At 44.1% G+C, this 22,306-nt stretch overlaps 1 long non-coding RNA gene across 1 annotated transcript in view; it reads right to left on the bottom strand.

The window, feature by feature from the left end:
- Positions 1-2,652: 2,652 nt before the first annotated feature.
- The window catches only part of LOC104968993 (uncharacterized), a 192,618-nt gene continuing 172,964 nt past the window's right edge, over positions 2,653-22,306 (bottom strand). The window contains exons 5-6 of the long non-coding RNA XR_009495407.1: positions 4,730-4,800; positions 2,653-4,236 (exon numbers count right to left, since the gene is read on the bottom strand). This is a non-coding gene — a long non-coding RNA (uncharacterized lncRNA). The remainder of the gene's footprint in view (positions 4,237-4,729; positions 4,801-22,306) is intronic.

Genomic DNA, 22,306 nt, shown 5'->3' with positions numbered 1-22,306 from the left:
GAACTTCAGCTTTCTGGGCCTCACTGGCATGGAACCTGTCCCCTGAGCCCTCCTTCCCAGCAAAGGCTTGAAGCAGTGGTCCTTAACTAAAAGGGCCAGTGAGAGCCTCATCACCACGATCCCCTGGCCAGCCCTCTTAGGCTCTCTGGCCTGCCTGGTTTCCAGAGCAGCGGACTAGGTTATATTCTCCTTCAGTGCTGGTCTCAGCCAAGCAGAGCCTCCAACAACCCTCTTTGGTTTGCTTCATTCTCCATGAGCTCATGTGCCCCCTGATGAAGCCATCTGAGAGATGCGGGCAGAGAGCTCGGAGACATGTGTGCTGACTACACCAGTGGGAGAGATGATTACTGCGGAATGAGGGCCACAAGGAGGTGGGCCTTCCCCAGCGACTGACCAACACCTCCCCATGCTGGAGCCTTCTCAGGGCACCCTGGGGCCTCCCCAGGGCCCAGGCTCAGGCTTGTGAGTCAAAGTCAGGAGTCTGTCATTCTGTTTTCACCTTCCCAAGCTCAGGATGGGAACATGAGAATTCCTTTCCATAATTAATCTTCTTCAGGTTCAGAAAGTGAGAGTGAAGTTGCTCAGTCGTGTCCGACTCTTTGCAACCCCTGTGGACTGTAGCCCACCAGGTTTCTCCATCCATGGGATTCTCCAGGCAAGAATACTGGAGTGGGTTGCCATTTCCTTCTCCAAGGATCTTCCTGACCCAGGGACCGAACCTGGGTCTCCTGCATTGTAGGCAGATGCTTTACCATCTGAACCACCAGGGAAGTCAGGTTCAGAAGAATTTAAAAAAAAAAACAAGAAGAAGAGCTGAGTAAGAGGGACGGTCTGAGGACCCTCAGCAAAGCTGGGTCTGGGCTCCTGCCTGAAGCGACTGGTCTGCCCACATATTCCTTGAATTCTCCCTAAATCTTTGGACTCTGCTGCAGGTTTATCTGCCTGAACAGTTTTCCCTCCCCGCCCCCCGCCCTGTCCCATAATGAATGAATCATTTCCTCCTCTCATATCCTGCCAAACATTTCAAATCATGCCTCCCATTCTTGGTTAAGTGCCTAAATTGACCTTACTATGATGAAACAGCAAAGGGTAGGAAACAATTTTTCACTCTCATTTACAAGCCTCTTGAAATAAGCTTTCTGAGAGGAGCTGTGGGCACAATACCCTGTGCCCAGCTGGATGCTCCTGCTGAAAACCCGTCGTCCACAGTTAAGCCCTGTGGTAGGGAGGGGATCACAGAAACGCAGGGGGAAGAGAACAAGATTCCTCTCTTTGAAGTAATCTAAGTCAGACATCCACCAGGAACAATCAGCAGAAAAGTGGAGTCAGTCCAGTAAGTCAGTTCAGTCGCTCAGTGGTGCCTGACTCTTTGCGACCCCATGAACCGCAGCGTGCCAGGCCTCCCTGTCCATCACCAACTCCTGGAGTTTACTCAAACCCATGTCCATTGAGTCAGTGATGCCATCCAACCATCTCATCCTCTGTCTTCCCCTTCTCCTCCTGCCTTCAATCTTTCCCAGCATCAGGGTCTTTTCAAATGAGTCAGCTCTTTGCATCAGGTGGCCGAAGTATTGGAGTTTCAGCCTCAGCATCAGTCCTTCCAATTAATATTCAGGACTGATCTCCCTTAGGATGGACTGGCTGGATCTCCTTGCAGTCCAAGGGACTCTCAAGAGTCTTCTCCAACACCACAGTTCAAAAGCATCAACGCTTTGGAGCTCAGCTTTCTTTACAGTCCAACAGTCCAGGTTGGACTGTACGAGCTTCTGCTGCCATCTGGTGGAGTTCTCTCCTTTAATCATTGTTAATTAAAGGGTCACTTTCTAGAGGAAAACTATAGAGTCATGGTTCTCCAAGTGAGCTCCTTGGACCAGCAGTATGGGCATTACCTGGTCATTTACTTACTACCTATGACAACTGGAGAGTAACTTAATCTTTTCAAGCTTAGTTTCCTTAGTTATAAATGTCTAATTCACAGCATTAATGAGGATTTAAACAGAAAACACAGATAACATGAGCAGGGATAATAAAAGATGTTAAGGAGCCTAGCATTAAACCTAACAAAAAACTGGTAATTATGAAAACAAGTATAACATTTCTGTTATACTTACATAAAAGAGCTCCTTGGAAAAGAAGAATCTCAGACTCTAGACTTACTAGATCAAGAGGAACACTTAACAGGATCTCCAGGTCATTTATATAAATATTAAAGTTTAAGAAGTACTATCGGAGAAGGCAATGGCACCCCACTCCAGTACTCTTGCCTGGAAAATCCCATGGATGGAGGAGCCTGGAAGGCTGCAGTCCATGGTGTCGCTGAGGGTCGGACACGACTGAGCGACTTCCTTTTCACTTTTCACTGTCATGCATTGGAGAAGGCAATGGCAACCCACTCCAGTGTTCTTGCCTGGAGAATCCCAGGGATGGGGAAGCCTGGTGGGCTGCTGTCTATGGGGTCACACAGAGTCGGACAGAACTGAAGCGACTTAGTAGCAGCAAGAAGTACTATTCTTGATGTTTTCCCCAGAGAGATAGATGTTTATTCTTGTTCTTCTTCTTATTACTTTACACTTTTAAACACAAAGTTGTTTAATTTGAAAATGCTGTCACTGAAGAAACTCATCACAAGCCAGTATGGACTGGAGACGAAGAGCCCTGGACTGGGGAGTCAGACAGCACTTACTTTGCATCCCATCCCTGTCACTTGCCACCAATGATGTGTGATAAGTTATTGAATCTTTTTGAACCTTACTTTCCTTAGTTATAAAATAGACAAGAAAATATCTAACTCATAACATTGTGAACATTTAAAGTGTGAGTGAAGTGAAAGTCGCTCAGTCATGTCCAACTCTTTGCGACCCCATGGGTCCGATTCGTCCACGGAATTCTCCAGGCCAGAATACTGGAGTGGGTAGCCTTTCCTTTCTCCAGGGGATCCTCCCAACCCAGAGATTGAACCCAGGTCCCCTGCATTGCAGGCGGGTTTTTTACCAGTTGAGCCACCAGGGAAGCCCAAGAGTGAAACATAAGAAAAATAGACTGTGCCTACATTAAAACTAATAAAAGATGCTCAGTTTTAAAAAAGAAAAGAAAGTACAAAATTTCTTAGAAAGACATTAAAGAGAAGACTTAATGTGAGAGAGGAAACCAGGTTCAAGGATAGGAAGACCCAATACTATAAAGCAGTCAGTCCTCTTCCGGTTCATCTCTTCTCATGCAGTTCAAGTGACAACCTTAACTGGGCTTTCTGTTGAACTTTGACAAGCTCATTCTAAAGCTTATGTAAAATAAAATGGCTGGGAATAGCTTAAACAACTTTGAAAGAGAAGACCAGATGGGAGAGTCACTCTACCAGATATAAAAACTTGCTATACAACTATTAATATAAAAATAGTGAAGGCGGTGTGGTGTGATACACTGGCGGACACAGTGACCAGTGGAACAGAATAGAGTTCAGAAACAGTTCTGCACATATTTGGGGATTTGGTATATGACAGTGGTGGCGTTATAAATCAATTTGGCATGACCCTGTAAAGTTAACAGCAAGACCTTGTAAAGCCATCATTCCCACTCCTGTGGGTCTGTTCTGGAAACACTTTAGCACACGCTCTCACTGAGGCATTTACAAGGATTTTATAGAAGCTCTTTTCTTGTAAATACAAACATATTGGGAAGAACCTAGAAGCATACTAACATAGTAGAATAGATGAATACATTTTCTTGCAGTATTGATTACTGTACAGCAGTTAAAAGAAATGGATTAGAGATGTATATAATAACACACACCTCAGAAGAATAACATTGGGGAAAAAAAGGCAATTGCCAAAGACATAGGAAGAAAATGCCATTTGTAAAATTTCTAACCTGCAAAATAATATTATAGTATTTCTGTGTCTATACATATGCACTAAGAAGTAATATAGGCATATGAATAATACTCACCAAATTTAGGATGGTAGCTCCTTCTAGAAAGTGAAGAGGAACTAAAGAGTCTCTTGATGATGTGAGAGCTGGACCATAAAGAAGGCAGAGCACTGAAGAATTGATGCTTTTGAACTGTGGTGTTGGAGAAGACTCTTGAGAGTCCTTGGACTACAAGGAGATCCAACCAGTCCGTCCTAAAGGAGATCAGTCCTGGGTGTTCACTGGAAGGACTGATGGTGATGCTGATCCAATACTTTGGCCACCTGATGAGAAGAGCCAACTCATTGGAAGAGATCCTGATGCTGGGAAAGACTGAAGGCAGAAGGGGAAGAGGGCGACAGAGGATGAGATGTTTGGATGGCATTGCTGATTCAATGGACGTGAACTTGGAGAGTTCATATCTGGGAGATATCTTCAAACTCTGGGAGATAGAAAGGGACAGGGAGGCCCGGCATGCTGCAGCCCATGGGGTCACAAAGAGTTGGACACAACTTGATGTCTGAATAACAGCACCAATGCTGCTTTTGGAGAGGGAGAGGTGATGGCATTCCACTGAGGATACTGTATCCTTACAGGGAAAAGATCTGCAACATCGAATAGCTCAGTAATATCTGTATCATCTAATAATTTAAGGTCAATGGTATATACTTTTAAAATAATATTTTCTAGAATTTTTATGTTTGAAGGGATCCCTGGTGGCTCAGGGGATAAACTATCTGCCTGCAATGCAGGAGACCAGGGTTCGGTCCCTGGGTCAGGAAGATCCCCTGGAGAAGGGAATGGGAACCCACTCCAGTATTCTTACCTGGAGAATTCCATGGGAGCCTGGCAGGCTACTGTCCATGGGATCACAAAGATTCAGCCACGACTGAGCGACTAACACATACATACATACACAGAAAGAAAGACAATGTACCTAAAATGAATGACATATATTAAAATATGGCTGTGATCATTAATGAGGATTGAAATGCTTCCAAATAATTGATTGTGAGATTAAATAATTATATCTTGGAAGGAATGTTTTTAATTTCACCATAAAAGATCCACATTAAACCTATTTTTTAAAATGAACATGTTTACAGAGCACATTAATCAACAAATAACTTCTTTTTCTGGGCACCTGTCAGGGGTCTAGTAGTAAGCTACTCACTATGGGGAGGCTACAAGGGAAAGAACAGCCCGCCTGTAACATATCTGAAATAAAGAAAAAAAAAAAGAAAGAAAGAAAGGGGAGGGGGAGGAGGGACAGGAGGGAGAGGGGACGGGGAGGAGAGGAAGAGGAGGGAAGATATCCCTGGCAGGATGGAGTCAACTCGCACACGGCTATTTTAACAAGCAGACTATTTCACAGATAAAAACGAAGTTAGTGCAGCCTCCTCATGACATGAGACATTTATCCTGATGATTTCACTAATAAGACACTTCTGGAACTCTTTATAGAATTATGGTCAGAATATATACTACTCTAACTTGAGTTTCTCTAATGGGAAGATAACTGGGAGATAAATTTGACTTGGGGAAGAGTCAAGAAGAGTGGCCAAATCAGATAAAATGGCTTTTGGTCAATAGCTCAGTTCAGTGCAGTCACTCAGTCGTGTCTGACTCTTTGCGACTCCATGGACTGCAGCACACCAGGCCTTCCTGTCTATCACCAACTCCCGAAGTTTACTCAAACTCATGTCCATTGAGTCAGTGATGCCATCCAACCATCTTATCCTCTGTCGTCCCCTTCTCCTCCCAACTTCAATCTTTCCCAGCATCAGGGTCTTTTCCAATGAGTCAGTTCTTCCTATCAGGTGGCCAAAGTATTTGAGTTTCAGCTTCAGCATCAGTCCTTCCAATCAATATTCAGGACTGATCTCCTTTAGGATGGACTGGTTGGTTCTCCTTGCAGTCCAAGGGACTCTCAAGAGTCTTCTCCAACACCATAGTTCAAAAGCATCAATTCTTCAGTGCTCAGCTTTCTTTATAGTCCAACCCTCACATCCATACATGACCACTGGGAAAACCATAGCCTTGACTAGACGGACCTTTGTTGGCAACATAATGTCTCTGCTTTTCAATATGCTGTCTAGGATGGTCAGAGCTAGGTATGACCAAATACGAGTGTCTTCCCCCCTACACTCCATTCCCAAACCACAAAATGGTATTTGCATGGCACACTAGATACTATGGATAAGGCTATTTATGACCAAACGTGGTGGTTAGACTCTGATGCCACAGTCTCTGCCAGCCCACCCTAAGGGGGAAGGACATGGTGTTTCCGCTGACTCAGGACCAAGCACTGCGCTTGGCCAAGCCTCCTGCACTGGCTGGGAAGGTCGTTATAACACATCCTGTGAAATGACTCTGTGGCAGACCTTGGCGAGCGCTCACCAGCACTGTTTCCTTATCTGGGTGCAGAGGTTTGCAGGATCCTGTGAACAGTCATTCCGGCCCTGATCATAGTCCTCCCACGCCACTGTCCATGCTCTCCCCAACCTTGTTAGCCGGCAGCCCAGTGTTCCAACAGGCCAGAAACACATGTGGGAAGGAGCCTTAACTCCTGAGCCAGTATTTGGAGAAGAGCCTTTAGGAAAGGCCCCAGACCTGCCTTTAGGCCAGGATGCCACTGAAAAATAAACTTTTATAGCATTCAGGCAATGAGGTATTAGAATCTTTTTCTGTCATGTGACACAGCCTAGTATGTACTAGTAGAGAGACAACTCCAAAAGAGTAAAACAAGCTCCAAACCTGTTTGAAGCAATGGCAGCACCATCATAAACCCATGCATGCATGCATGCTCAGTCACTCAGTCATGTCCAACTCTTTGTGACCCCAAGGACTGGAACCAACCAGGCTCCTCTGTCCATGGGGATTCTCCGGGCAAGAATACTGGAATGGGTTGCCATTTCCTTTCTCCAGGGGATCTTCCCAACCCAGGGATTACCTGTGTCTCCTATGATTCCTGAATTTGCAGGAGGGTTCTTTACCACTAGCGCCACCTGGGAAACTCCATAAACCCCTGCTCCTGCTGCTGCTGCTGCTGCTGCTAAGTCGCTTCAGTTGTGTCCGACTCTGTGCAACCCTATAGACAGCAGCCCACCAGGCTCCCCCGTCCCTGGGATTCTCCAGGCAAGAACACTGGAGTGGGTCCATAAATCCCTAAGTCTCTTCAAATGGTATGAAGGACAACACTGATTGCCAAGTGTATCGGTACTCGTGGTTTTACTTAAAATGTGATACTGCTATTTTAGAATTACACCGTGCAAACTTGTGTGGTAAGTCACTCACGTGCTGAGCAAGATTTGTCCTAAAAGAGCTAGATGTTGAGGTCAGGTTAGGATTTGCGTGGCTGAAAAAGGGGAGGGCATTTCAGGTAGAAGGTATGACGGAGCACATGGGTGAGCGCCTCTGACTGGGGTGGAAAGCAGCTCCTTACAAAGAGGAAAAATACTCTTCTTCTCCCCCTTTGTAAAACCCAAACAAAGCAATTAAGAGTAGCCAGATCTTGTAAACATCCCCTAGCTTTGAAAGACCCAGATTTTATATAATGTCTACCTGATTAAAAATTCTGAGTTTTGAAAGAAATTTCAAATTGTTATTAAAAGCACAAGACTTCTGGAAGTCCCAATATCAATAGCTAATGTTTACTGAGTATTTAACACGTCCTAGGACATAAGCCCTTTGCTTTTAACTGGGACAAGCAGCATGGGTGTCCCTGGGGAGCTTGTTGGAAATCAAGGATGTCAGACCCCCATCTCAGACATACCGGATCGACCCATGTCTGTCTTTTAACCAGAACCTCGGGGGATCTGTATACTTGCTAAGGTTTAAAAAGCACTGCTTTGAATACTTTATTACAAATCCCACAAAAATCCTATCATTCACTTCTTCTTACTTCAAAAATTGACACGTGTTTTATATCTCATTGAGAGACTTCTTGAAGTCACAATACCAACAGGTAGCATTTACTGAGTATTTAGCATGTTCTGCAAAAATCCCATAAGATAGGCACAGGTATTAATTATTAATTCCATTTTCAATAGACAAGGAAATAAGGGTCTCAGAGATTAAGTAATTCACCCCAAAATACAAGTTTAATGTCTCTGATAATATATATACACACACACATATGTATACGTGTGGTGGCTGATTCTAGAATCTAAGCTTCTACACCCTGCACTGGTGGTCTCTCCTTGTATAAAAGGCGCTGTCAGTGCAAATTAGGCTCACTAGGACAGACCAACCTGACTGGAAGAACATACCCAATTGGGAAGTGCAGCAGAGTAACCTACAACATATAAAGAAGTGACTGTGAAAGGAAAGCTTTGCAAAGCTGAATCGAAAATTAAATATATATTTAAGCATATGAAAGAACACACATACACAGGTAAATATGGTAATTTGTAACTTTAAGTCTGAGAACTTTAGCAACTGAGGTCTAAAAAAACCAGGACATTGGAGGCAACCTAGATGTCCATCAGCAGATGAATGGATAAGAAAGCTGTGGTACATATACACAATGGAGTATTACTCAGCCATTAAAAAGAATACATTTGAATCAGTTCTAATGAGGTGGATGAAACTGGAGCCTATTATACAGAGTGAAGTAAGCCAGAAAGAAAAACACCAATACAGTATACTAATGCATATATATGGAATTTAGAAAGATGGTAACGATAACCCTGTATGCGAGACAGCAAAAGAGACACTGATGTATAGAACAGTCTTTTGGACTCTGTGGGAGAGGGAGAGGGTGGGATGATTTGGGAGAATGGCACTGAAACATGTATAATATCATATAAGAAATGAATTGCCAGTCCAGGTTCGATGCAGGATACAGGATGCTCAGGGCTGGTGCTCTGGGACGACCCAGAGGGATGGTATGGGGAGGGAGGTGGGAGGGGAGTTCAGGATGGGAACACGTGTACATGTGTGGTGGATTCATGTTGATGTGTGGCAGAACCAATACAATATTGTAAAGTAATTAGGTTCCAATTAAAATAAATAAATTTAAATTTTAAAAAAAAGATGATTTTATATTTCTTTCTGAAGGAAAATTAATTGGGATATTCCCCCATTTATAAAATTCATTGAGCCAAGAAGACAAAATTTAGGATACACTAGTGAATGAAATACAAATTTCTGTGGCTTTGTCTTATTGTAACTGTTTTTACTGCTGAGGGCACCTGCTCTAAGACTTCAGTACAGTGGGTCTCAAACTTTAGCATCAAAATCATCCAGGGAGCTTGTAAATGAGTTTGCTGGGCCCCTTCCCCAATCTCTGACTCAGAAGGTCAGAGGGGAGGGGTCCCACAGTGTCACATTTCTGATAAATTTCCACACGATACTGGTGCTGCTGGGCTGGGGACATCTTGAGGACCACTGGGATGGGACGATGTTCCAGAGTAAGTGTCAAACCCAAGACCAAGGTTTCAGGTTGCACACAGGTACTGTAAACCTTCCCAGGTCAAAAAAAAAAGAGAGAGAGAGAGAAGGGTGGCAGAGCAACCTGGTGTTCCACACTGCAGGGCTTCCTTGGGGGAAATTGCTCATTCTTTCTGAGCCAACCTCTTGCTTTTAACTGGATTCCAAGCCAAACGTGAGGAGCAGGACACATGTCTTTATAAGGTGGAGGCAGCCTCAGTTGGCTTTGCCCGGCCCTTTCCCACCTCTCCTCTCTGCTCCTCCAGCCCCTTCCTCTGTCTTAGCTCCTCAGCCTGGCTCTCAGTCATTCCATCAGCATGGCCTGCATGGGGCACTGGGCCCTCTGTATACCTAATCTTTGGGGTAACTCCACAAAATAGCTATCGCTCTTCGTGCACAGATGAAATGCTGAGACCCAGAGAAGTTAAATAATTGACCAAAAAAAGACAAAGCCAATAGGTAGTAAAGTAGAGTTCAAATTCAAATTTCAGCTCAGTCGTGTCCAACTCTTTGTGACTCCATGGACTGCAGCACGCCAGGCTTCTGGGTCGATGACCAACTCCCAGAGTTTACTCAAACTCATGCCCATCGAATCGGTGATACCATCCAGCCACCTCATCCTCTGTTGTCCACTTCTCCTCCCGCCTTCAATCTTTCCCAGCATCAGGGTCTTTTCAAATGACTCGGTTCTTCGCATCAGGTAGCCAAACTATTGGAGTTTCAGCTTCAGCATCAGTCCTTCCAATGAATATTCAGGACTGATTTCCTTTAGGATGGACTGGTTGGATCTCCTTGCAGTCCAAGGGACTCTCAAGAGTCTTTTCCAACACCACATTTTGAAAGCATCTATTCTTCAGGGCTCAGCTTTCTTTATAGTCCAACTCTCGCATCAATACATAACCACTGGAAAAACCATAGCTTTGACTAGGGCCTTTGTTGGTAAAGTTATGTCTCTGCTTTTTATTATGCTGTCTAGGTTGGTCATAACTTTTCTTCTGAGGAGCAAAGGAGAAAAGGAAAAATATACCCACTTGAATGCAGAATTCCAAAGAATATCAAGGAGAGATAAAAAAAGCCTTCCTCAGGGGCTTTTTTCCCCCTCAGAAATAGAGGAAAATAATAGAATGGTAAAGAATAGAGATCTCTTCAAGAAAATTAGAGATACCAAGGGAACATTTCATGCAAAGATGGGCACAATAAAGGACAGAAATGGTATGGACCTAACAGAAGCAGAAGATATTAATAAGAGGTGGTAAGAATACACAGAAGAACTGTACAAAAAAGATCTTCATGACCTAGATAACCATGATGGTGTGTTCACTCACCTAGAGCCAGACATCCTGGAATGCAAAGTCAAGTGGACCTTAGGAAGCATAACTACAAACAAAGCTAGTGGAGGTAATGGAATTCCAACTGAGCTATTTCAAATCCTAAAAAATGATGCTGTGAAAGCACTCACTCAGTATGATACCAAAGCTGGAAAACTCAGGAGTGGTCACAGGACTGGAAAAGGTCAATTTTCATTCCAATCTCAAAGAAAGGCAATGCCAAAGAATGTTCAAACTACCACACAATTGCACTCATCTCACACGCTAGCAAAGTAATGCTCAAAATTCTCCAAGCTAGGCTTCAACAGTACGTGAACCATGAACTTCCAGATGTTCAAGTTGCATTTAGAAAAGGCAGAGGAACCAGAGATCAAATTGTCAACATCTGTTGGATCATAGAAAAAGCAAGAGGGTTCCAGAAAAACATCTATTTCTGCTTTATTGACTATGTCAAAGCCTTTGACTGTGTGGTTCACAATAAACTGTGGAAAATTCTGAAAGAGATGGGAATACCAGACCACCTGATCTGCCTCTTGAGAAACCTGTATGCACGTCAGGAAGCAACAGTTAGAACTGGACATGGAACAACAGACTGGTTCCAAATAGGAAAAGGAGTACGTCGAGGCTGTATATTGTCACCCTGCTTATTTAACTTCTATGCAGAGTACATCATGAGAAACGCTGGGCTGGATGAAGCACAAGCTGGAATCAATATTGGCAGGAGAAATATCAATAACTTCAGATATGCAGATGACACCACCCTTATGGGAGAACGTGAAGAAGAACTAAAGAATCTCTTGATGAAAGTGAAAGAGGAGAGTGAAAAAGTTGGCTTAAAACTCAGCATTCAGAAAATGAAGATCATGACATCTGGTCCCATCACTTCATGGCAAATAGCTGGGGAAACAATGGAAACAGTGAAAGACTTTATTTTCTTGGGCTCCAAGATCACTGCAGATGGTGACTGCAGCCATGAAATTAAAAGATGCTTGCTCCTTGGAAGAAAATTCAGGTTTATCCACCTGCAAAGCACTCTCCTCAGGGCAGTGCTTGTTCATGCTGGTTAGCTCTTAGGATCCACTAATGCCAGGGCCCCACCCCAGATCCATTGAATTAGAATCTCAAAGCTGGGGCCAAGGGTGCTATTGGTTTTTTTTTTGTTTTTTTTTTTTAAATCTCCACAAATGATTCAAATGTGCTGTCAGGATTGAGAACAGCTGCCTTATCGGTATCTGTTTGACTCCATTATAGATCATTACAGATATATTCGAACACAAACACATATATGTGTATATATACACACATACACATATATACATATAGATTTTAAAGTGATACTGCCCCTTTGACATTGACCCAAAGGAATAGAAATGGTAGAATGTTCCCGTATCTGTATATTTAAGGGATAATTTCAAATCTCACCAGCAGGAGCAGTTTTGTCTAAGATATACAAAATCTTCTTGAAAACACGTCGTCACAAGCTGTTTTACTAGGTGGGGACATTACGATCTTAAAATACTAAATTTTTACAACACAGTAACTAGAGTCAACAGCAGAAGTAGAGCCCCAATCTCTCTATCCAGAGTCTGCTATTTAACATAAAACTAATAATGATGGTTATTCACTTTTCTAAAATTATGGTTCCTTATTAGTACAGTATGTACTACACCTGTGGGATGGCATAGTTGTTTCTAGAGCCTAAAAACAGAACTCAGAAAACTGCATCCTGTTTGTTCTGTTTGCTCACCACTCCCCTGGCAGAATTCAGTTAGAAGCCTTTGAGCATGAAATACGTGAAATATTCTTACTATTTTTCCTTTTACCCTGGCTAACAATGAAGTGAATGACCTAAAACTTCTCTTTTCAGGCTGAGAATTATTGTATACACCTATGTAAACAATTAAGCTGAGTTGTCCCTCAAGAAATAAGGAGGAGAAGTGCAGGAGAAAGCAAAATATTGAAAATCACGCAGATGTTAGAATTGGGCAAAACTGGATTCAAATTCTGGTTTTGGCCCCCATTAGCTGTGTGAATGTGGGAAATTTGAGTGTCTGAGTTCTCTCTCTCTTTTTTAAGAAGATTGTGGCTCCTGGTATCTACTTTAGTTGTTATAAAACTTACCAGCACATGGCAGACAGTGCATGAAAGGCAGCTCTCAGTACGTCCCATAATGTGCCAGAGACTTAGTTCTAGGCTGAACAGCCCCACCTGAATGTTTCCCTGAAGTCTCACACGTGACGTGTCAGGAGCTTCAATTTGCTCTTTTCTCCAGTTTTCTGCCTCTGAGTGTGGCCTCAGCATCCCTCGGCCCCCTGGATGGCGAGGGTCTTTGGAGTCACGCTCAGTGGCTCCCTCCCCTCTTCGCCCCTCTGCTCTTCATCTCCGAGGCCTCCCGAAACCATCTCTCTTCTGTTTTCTCAGGCACCAGCAGAAGTCAGATTTTTATTTTCTGCCTGCACAAATGGCAAGGCGACAGCTAAGGGATACTTTGTGCTCCAGCCTTCTCAGCCTCTTGTCCACTGAGCTCATTCTATGAGCGGCTGACAAAGACATCGTTTTGATCACGCCTCTTTGATGGATTGCCATTGTTACATAACAAATTCTAGATCCTCTGCATGGACACTGAGTGGCCTACATTCTGCCGTCTAGGACTTTAAGCCTAATTTTCCATCAGTCCCAAATTCTTTGCTCCATTCTAACGGACTCAGTGATTCATTCCTATGAGTCAACGTTCCTCCAACGGATTCTTTACCACTCCTCTTCAGTCCTTTTATGGGCTTCTCTGGTGGCTCAGATGGTAAAGAGTCTGCCTGCAGTGTGGGAGACCCGGGTTCAATCCCTGGGTCAGGAAGATGCCTCGGAGAAGGAACTGGCAACCCACTCCAGTATCCTTGCCTGGAAAATCCCTTGAATGGAGGTTCCTTTATGTGCCCTGTCCCCCATACCTGGAATTTCTCTTCCTCTTCACCTGTTCAAGCTGTTCAAGTCCTACAAAGGCAATTCCATCACCATGGCCTCAGTGCCTCCTCCCACAGACCTCAATCACCATGAATTGTTTCCTCCTGAATACATCTCTGCTGCATTGTTTAAAATTCACCATGTTAAAAAAAAAAAAAAAATTCACCATGTAGCCCTAGCATCAACCTTATCTGTACACATTTATCTGTTCCAGTCCCAAATTTAAAAGGTCTTAACATCAGAACCCAAGTCTTATTCATCATCTTTTCAGCCGTGGTGGAATCCAGATATTATTGAGAATCAAGTGATTGCAGTACATTTTGACCATAATGACTACTGAGATCCTGTCTTCCCCTCGTATTCCCAGTACAATAAACACTAGTCATGTTGATGAGTGAATACATGGGGAAAATAATGAGGAACTCTATGCAGTCTAGAAAGGTATTTAATATTTTGCACTCAATCTTTATTGTCATTCATAATTTTGTCCAAGATTGAACCCATGTTCAGTAGTTAAATGGTTGTTTTTATGTCAAAAGCAATGGAATATAGAACTTTCTCCAAAAAAGTGGACGCTGACCATGCTGAAGACAAGGCAGGTAGCCAGAGGGACACACACACACAGATGAACTGTAGTGTCATAAAAATTGAAGGAGAAGATATTTTCCTATCAAAGGTAAACTAGCAGGAGAGCATTTTGTAGGACCCTTTAGATGGAAGTAAAATCTTCTTAGTGAAAAGGATGCCAAATTCTACATAAGCTAACAGAAACAGCTGATGCAAAGACTCAGATATGCTTGTTAATGATATTACAAGAGAGTAAAATCTCAAGCGAACCAGTGTGGGACATAGAAGCATATCAACAAAACCTGGGTCAAGAAAGAAGAAAAAATCTTACTGGGAAAAGAACTAAGACTATCCCTGGCTATGTTCAAGCTAACAGAGCCTTTTAAGTTCTTCAGTGAGTATGTACTTCAAATTACTATCAGAAACTCACTGATCATGCTGAATGAAAAAGGATAGGGGCACAGAGGGGCCAGCTCAGAGAGAGTGGCTGGCTCATCAATATGCCTCACCAGAGGGGACAGTAGCCAAGACTCCCTGCCCCCAGATATCATTTAGGGGAGAATCACCAGGTTTCAGCTCCAGGATTTTTTTTTTTTTTCTTTCTGTATTTTAATGGCTGAACAAGACTCAGAAAAAATACATTCTTTCTTTGGGTAGTATTAATATCACTCAATACCTCCTTGTCATTTTTCTTTTTAATCTAAAGAAACATCTTACTGATGTGCTAGCCTTCATACGATGTGGCATATTTCTTTTCTTGTTTCTGATAGACAAATCAGAGTAATATTGATATCCCAGGGGCCATGTTCCCATTCCCACATAATTCCTCTGCATTTGCAGTAACTGGCCACAGGGGTGGGCACAGGACAAAGGCTACCTGGGCCATAATCCCTCGCTTCCCTGACCATAGCAATCAGCTCAAGGAGTAAGACAAAGTCAAGGAAATCAGAGTCCCTCCCTGTGTTTTTCAAACTGGGTTGGGAGGAAAAACCCTTTGTTTCTTGCTTGATTAGGAGGCTGTATGAAGCTCAGAGGTACCAGCATCTATGGTTCTAGCCTAGTCCTAGGACAGACTGACTTCAACATGCACACAGAGGCAGAGAGAGCTGGTGACATAGAACCCTTGGCTCCAGCAGCCCCAGAGAGTATTCCTTCCGATTCCATGAAAAATCCTCCAATAAACCCTCCCCTATCAACTTTGTTTTCTCTTAATTTGGTCTGATTTAGATTTCTGCCTCTTGGAACCAAAAAGAGTCCTGATAAATATACAATCCATCATGTACTGATCTCAAAATTTAAGTCTCAGACGGCAATTTTACTTCTCCTGTCCCGAACTGGCAATGTCTAGAGAACAAACACCACTCGGTCCCCGTCATCACACTTCAGAAATTGATACACTGTCCTTTCTCTGGCCCTTGGACATGCCAGGCTGCTTTCTTTTTCCAGGCCTTTGCACTTGCTGTTTGCTTTGCCTAGAAGGACTCTCCCCAGCTACTTTTATGCTTGGCATGTTCTCGGTATGTGAGTCGCATTCAAAGGCCAGTTTCTGGAGTAGGTTTTCCCTGGCCACCTTAAACAAAGCTGTGGAGGAAGTTTACCTGCCGACCCTGTTTATTTCCTTTATATATATACATCCTAATATGAACTTGTCTTGTTTGTTTGTTACCCATCTTCCTCACTTCAGCTTTCCAAGGGCGGGACCCTTTTCTGACACTGCCTGTCTCATTCCCAATGCCCAGCCTGCAGTCAACACATAAACATTTCTGAAATGTTAAGTGAAGACATAGTTTCGCTCACTGCATGTAAGTATCGTTGAGGTAACCTGTTATATGGACTGCATGCATTTTGAACAGTTCTCACGCCATGTACGTTTTGCCCATTCTCAGCGCCCCCTGGCTCCCCCGTGAAGTTCTGAGTCAGCTCACTCCTCTGGATGCTCTCACGTATAGACCCCGAGACCCCACCTGACGTCACAGGTGGGATTCTGCCGCTCAGAGTGGAGAGGCTGGGTCTGGTGGCCTCTCATAAAGGGACTTGTCTGCTGCCCAGAAGAGTCTGAAGCTAAACCCAGAGCGTCCAGCCGGGAGTTCACGGGGAACCTGGCTGAAGGCATCACTTACTGCAGTTTTTTAATTAAGACACTAGGTGGCAGATGACTATGCTCTTGGAGACAAATGAGCAATTAGCATTATAATGCTTAAGAAACCATGGATAACTTTCTCTGGTGACATTAATGTCACCAGGAATTATAATCATTTGACAGGATGGTAAGAATTATGACTGGGGCTTTGGCCTGAGCCTATGAAGGGTAGGATATATTCTGAAACATTTTACTTTCAGATTCACGAAGGAAATGTACAGCATGGAAAAATTAAAAGACTAATCTAGCAGAGAGATTTATATCAGCTACAGGGGACCACCGAGAGAGCTAATGTCTATATAGTAAGGCTAAAATTGCTATTTGCACTGTAATAAGAATTCTGTACCTTCTGAATTAATAATCTAATTTAGCAAATAATTGATCACATCTTTCTCTTTCTGTTCTCTTTTCTACTTAAACACCAGGGAGTGTTTCTTGTCTTTTTTTTTTTTTTTTTAAAGTCTTTCAAATAGAAACTGATCAGGGAATCCATTGTTTCCCTGGTAACCTTCTATGCACAGTCCTGGGCTTGGAAAGCCTTTATTTTCTGCCAAGGCCACAGTGCATGGCAGAAAACAATCGGAGGGACACATGCAAAAGCGGATTGCATTGGTATTTCTTTTAATTAATCACAAATAAAATGCTCAGATCGCCTGCTATTAAATTAAGAAAACAGAATACAAAATACAATAAACACAAGAAATCCCAATACATAGATTTCCTTTTCATGTGCAGTCATTAAAGAATGGCAGCAAGGAAAGAGATGAGAGGAGAGGCAGCCAGAGAAGGAAGAGGGTGAAAGAGCGAGGGAATGAGAGGTAGTGAAGGGAGTGGGGTGGGGGGACATTGACACAGAAGGGGAAACCAGAGGGAGAAGGAATGTGAAGAGGCAGAGAGAGAGGAGAGTCACACAGGGAAGATAAATCGTAGAGGGAGGTGGGGAGCAGGAACAGAAAACTGTAAGGAAAGCCGAGGAACACAGAGAAGAGGAGGAAAAATCCAGAGGAGGAGGAGCAGGGGAGACGTCTAACAGGTTTCCAAATGTTTTCATCAGCGCCTATTTCTCCAGGGCTTCCTTATCTTCAAACTTCAGAAAGGAAAAAAGGAAAAAAAAAAAAAAATCACCTGTTATTTGCTGCCCTTTGAGATGTTTATTAATCAGTGAATCATTGTTTACTGCTCTTTGACCGCCCTAATACTTAAGCCTCGGGAGTCTTGCTTCGGATAGATGTGAATGAGCCTCTCGTAGGTTGCAAGGACCAGAGAGAGGCTCGGGTTGAGTCAGAGGATTAGAGAGTGTGGAGGGGATCTGCAGAGATGGAAGGAAAACAGGAACCATGTGTAGACAGGCTCTTCAGAAAAAAATCAGATCTGGAGGATCTTTTAGGTGAGAACACTCTGACAGCTCAGTTGGTAAAGAATCGGCCTGCAATGCAGGAGACCCCAGTTCGATTCCTGGGTTGGGAAGATCCGCTGGAGAAGGGATAGGCTACCCACTCCAGTATTCTCGGGCTTCCCTGGTTGCTCAGCTGGTAAAGAATCCGCCTGCAGTGTGGGAGGCCTGGGTTTGGTCCCTGGGTTGGGAAGATCCCCTGGAGAAGGGAAAGGCTACCCGCTCCAGTACTCTGGCCTGGAGACTTCCGTGGACTGTATAGTCTATGGGGTCGCAAAGAGTCAGACGACTGAGCGTCATTCACTTGCACTGTTCGAGCCACCACATGTCCTGTCGCTAGGTCAGCAGCACAGATCTCCTGTTCTTTCTTGGCTTCTTCTCCATTCCTGTCACTTCACTTTTCAGCTCTGCATCTGCAATTCTCCCCATTATCCACCATTTTCTCTCTGTCTCTGGACTCAAACTGGGTACGGCAGAATATCCAGGTGTGGTCATCACCACCCACTTAGGGTGCCCTTAGGGGCAGAACTCTTTCTTGAGGCCATTTCAGAGAATGGCGGGCCTTGGGTTAGGTGTTCACTCACGGTTCAAGTAAGTCTCATCAGGATAAGAAGGACTAGGAGGTACACGTATGTGAGAGACCTTTCTGTATTACGGAGCCGGTAGGGCAGCAATCCAGAAAGGGAAGGGATAAAACCAAAAGGCACACTGGTTGGTAGGACCAGTGCATCCCAGGCTTGCCCATCAATCATATTTTTTTTTTTGGTGGGGGTTGGGGGCCAGATATGGCTTTAGCACTGCCCACATTGTACTAAACCTACTTAAACCTCACAAACCCAGGGCCAAGTTTAGCCACTACAACCGGGAGATATAACATGAATCACTTCAAACCTAAGTGTTTGAAACACTTTGAATGTTTTTGAAACCTAAGCCCAATGAAGCAATAATGCAGAATGTTTTGAGTAGAGGGAAAGGGGAAATACAGGAAATGAAGAAGCTGTTTGGGAGAAAGAAAAGGGAAAGAAAAGAGATTTTTCTCTGGTGAGAGAGGGAGGGAGGTCTGTGGACCTACCTGCGCCCACATCTGAACCCAAGGGGGTGGCAATACTTCAGAGATGACGGATCAGGACACCTTGGGAAGGGGGTTTCCAGCCTCTGCAAGCATTTCTGTACCTCCCATGAGGCTGGCTTCAAGCTTGGGGACTCTGACAGACCACTATGGATTTAAGCAACGCAGCTGTCATGGCGTCCTTAATGGCTTGAGGGATGAAGACCCCCAGAAAGGCAGATAGAAAACAGATGTTACAGGATACTGCAGGCTTCCGGGTACTCATCAGACCTGAATAGGAAGCCAGTTCCAATATTACCTGACGTGAATTCCCTGACAGCTTGGGAAGATGTTTGCTTAAATTCATATTTCATTTGATTTATAGGAAATAAACCAATAGAGATATTTTTGAATCTCTGAGTTTAGAGACTGAAAATTATACCACTTGAACATTTTTAAGCCTGGGGAACAGATTGGGACACTACTCTTCAAAGTCCTAAGTTAAGATAGGCCTTGGTCAAATCATGATTTTTACCTTGTCTGTTTGGTGACTTAAGACTTTTCTATAAACACAACCATACCTCTAGAAGTCTCACAAAAGTTCTGTATCAATGATTTCTTATTCTTCTTGAGATGCTACAGCAAACACGCCCTAGATTAGGTAGCTTGTAAACACCAGAAGACTCTTGAGAGTCCCTTGGACTGCAAGGAGATTGATCCAACCAGTCCATCCTAAAGGAAATAAGTCCTGAATATTCATTGGAAGGACTGGTGTTGAAGCTGAAACTCTAATACTTTGGCCACCTGATGCGAAGAGCTGACTCATTTGAAAAGAGTCTGATGCTGGGAGAGATTGAAGGCAGGAGGAGAAGGGGACGACAGAGGATGAGATGGTTAGATGGCATCACTGACTCGATGGACATGAGTTTATGCAAGCTTTGGGAGTTAGTGATGGACAGGGAGGCCTGGCATGCTGCAGTCCATGGGGTCACAAAGAGTTGGACACAACTGAGTGAACTGAAACACCAGACATTCATTTCCCACAGGACTACTACAGGCCAGAAGTCCAAGACCAGGGTACCAACATGCTCAGGTTCTGGTGAGAGCCCTCTTCTGGGATGCAGATAGTCAAGTCACACTTGTATCCTCCCATGGCCCAGAGCAGAAAGGGGAGCACCTCTCTCATGACTCTTATAAGGTCACTAATCTCATTCATGGGGCTTCCCAGGTGGCACAGTGATAAAGAATCCACCTACCACTGCAGGAGATGTTGGTTTGATCCCTGGGTTAGGAAGATCCCCCAGAGGAGGAAACGGCAACCCACTCCAGTATTCTTGCCTGGAAAAATCCCATGGACAGAGAAGCCGGGCGGGCTACAGTATACGAGGTCACAAAAAGTCGGACAGGACTTAGCAACTGAGCACTAATTCCACTCATGAGGGTTCCACCCTCATTACCTCCCAAAGGTACCTCCTAATACCACCACCTCCTAATACCACCACCTCCTAATACCACCACCTGGTAGGCTTTCGACATAGGTGTTTCGGAAAGACCCAAACATTCGGTTCATAATAGTGACCATCATCACTTTTTCTCATAGAAAAATAGGAGCAGTATTTATTGGCTTGCTCTGTGGCACCCAGCCCACGTGGCCCAGCTCAGAGAGAAAGAAAGTAAGCAGAGCCAAGCCATGGCCTGTCTTCCCAAAGATCAAGGCTGTTGTCCTAGAGAAAGCACAGCTGGGAGGGAAGCTGGTTTCCCACTTGTTTTTTCCAGTGGTGGCACGGCTGGGATGCGACCATCCTTTTCGGTCCTGAACATGATGGAGGCTGAGTGCAGGGAACTGGCTGGCCTGTGCACAGATTTAGGGCTCTTTCTCAACTTGGGTGGGGAGAAATACTTGGGACAAAGGCCAAAAAAAAAAAAGGGGTCTTTTGTCATTTCACTTGGGACAAGGAAATATGCAGCAAAAATAGAGCATATTTTCCTGTAGGCTGACTGTAAGCTCTCCTTAGGCATACAAGCTTATTTATAGAACAGAGTTTTGCCATGTCTGGACAGCTAGTCTAACCAATTCTCATCAAGCCAGTTGCACAAGTTCCTGTTATGATGGATTCCCATAAAATCACTCTCTGGGCTGAGCATCTCTGGGGAATGTGAAGGACGATATTGACTCAGGGATGGGAGAGATGAGCTCAGCTGGTGCACCGCGGCTTCCCCCACCTGCAGCTGCGTCGCCTCCTTCCTCCAGCCTTCTCTCCCTGTTCCCTGCCCCTTCCATGCCTCCGGATGCCCACTGGGATGACTCAATGCTAGTGCCGAACCACATCACTGCTCTGCTCCTCACTGTATTCATTCATAGAGGGATGATGTCTACTTACCCAGATTACAATGAGGCTGAATAAAATAGCACATATGAATGTCCTTGCACAGAGCGGACACTGGATAATTATTCAGTAGGAAATAAGGACAAGAAAAGGCAGTAGTTTGAGTGCTACCCAGCACATGGAAAGATAAGTCACTCGATGGAAGGTTTATCGGGTGGTAGGATGTGAGGAGGGTGAGTCAGAGCAAACTAATGAAGGAGGGTGATGTTGGAAGTTGCAGGCTTGTCACTGCTGCTGACGTTGTTTGAAAGAGACAGAAGGCTACATCTCCAGCTGGTGTTAATTAGTGGAGCTCCCTAGGCATTCTATGTACCTGGGACGGTAAACCCTCATGTCCTGCTTGAGACCAACTCCTGTCTGTATAATTACCTCCTGACAGCCAGCCCTCAGCTGTACAGTTTTTACAAAAAGATAGCATCTCTTCTATTGTACTCACTGTAATTAGCCTGTCACAAAGGGGATGAGGAAAAGGTGACAGGATGCAATGGGGTCCCCTTCTCTCTTAGGGCAGATGGCTGAATTCTTGGGAAAACTGTGGCATTAGAAAGATTTAAGAATGCATGAATATTAAAAGGTGTCCTGAAAGTATTTTTCATATTGTTTTCTGATATGGTCTTCATCACAATAATAACTATGAGGTCATGGACCCTAGAAGTAAAAAATGGTGCTATCCTGACTGTCAACATCTGATGCAGACTGAATTATGTCACCCCCCCCCAACCCCCATTCGTATTTTGGAGCGCTAAAAGCTATGTTTTCCAGTGGTCATGTATGGATGTGAGAGTTGGACTATAAAGACAGCTGAGTGCTGAAGAATGGATGCTTTTGAACTGTGGTGTTGGAGAAGACTCTTGAGAGTCCCTTGGACTGCAAGGAGATCCAACCAGTCCATCCTAAAGGAAATCAGTCCTGAATATTCATTGGAAGGACTGATGCTGAAGCTGAAACTCCCATACTTTGGCCACCTGATGTGAAGAACTGACTCATTTGAAAAGACCCTGATGCTAGGAAAGATTGAAGGCAGGAGGAGAAGGAGACAACGGAGGATGAGATGATTGGATGGCATCACTGACTCAATGGACAAGAGACTGAGTAAGCTCTGGGAGTTGGTGATGGACAAGGAAGCTTGGCGTGCTGCAGTTCATGGGG

Source organism: Bos taurus, chromosome 7 (assembly GCF_002263795.3).
Source record: "Bos taurus isolate L1 Dominette 01449 registration number 42190680 breed Hereford chromosome 7, ARS-UCD2.0, whole genome shotgun sequence".
Taxonomy (NCBI): Eukaryota; Metazoa; Chordata; class Mammalia; order Artiodactyla; family Bovidae; genus Bos; species Bos taurus.
Note: the sequence above shows the minus strand (reverse complement) of the source record. Positions and strands in the feature narration are given on the sequence as shown.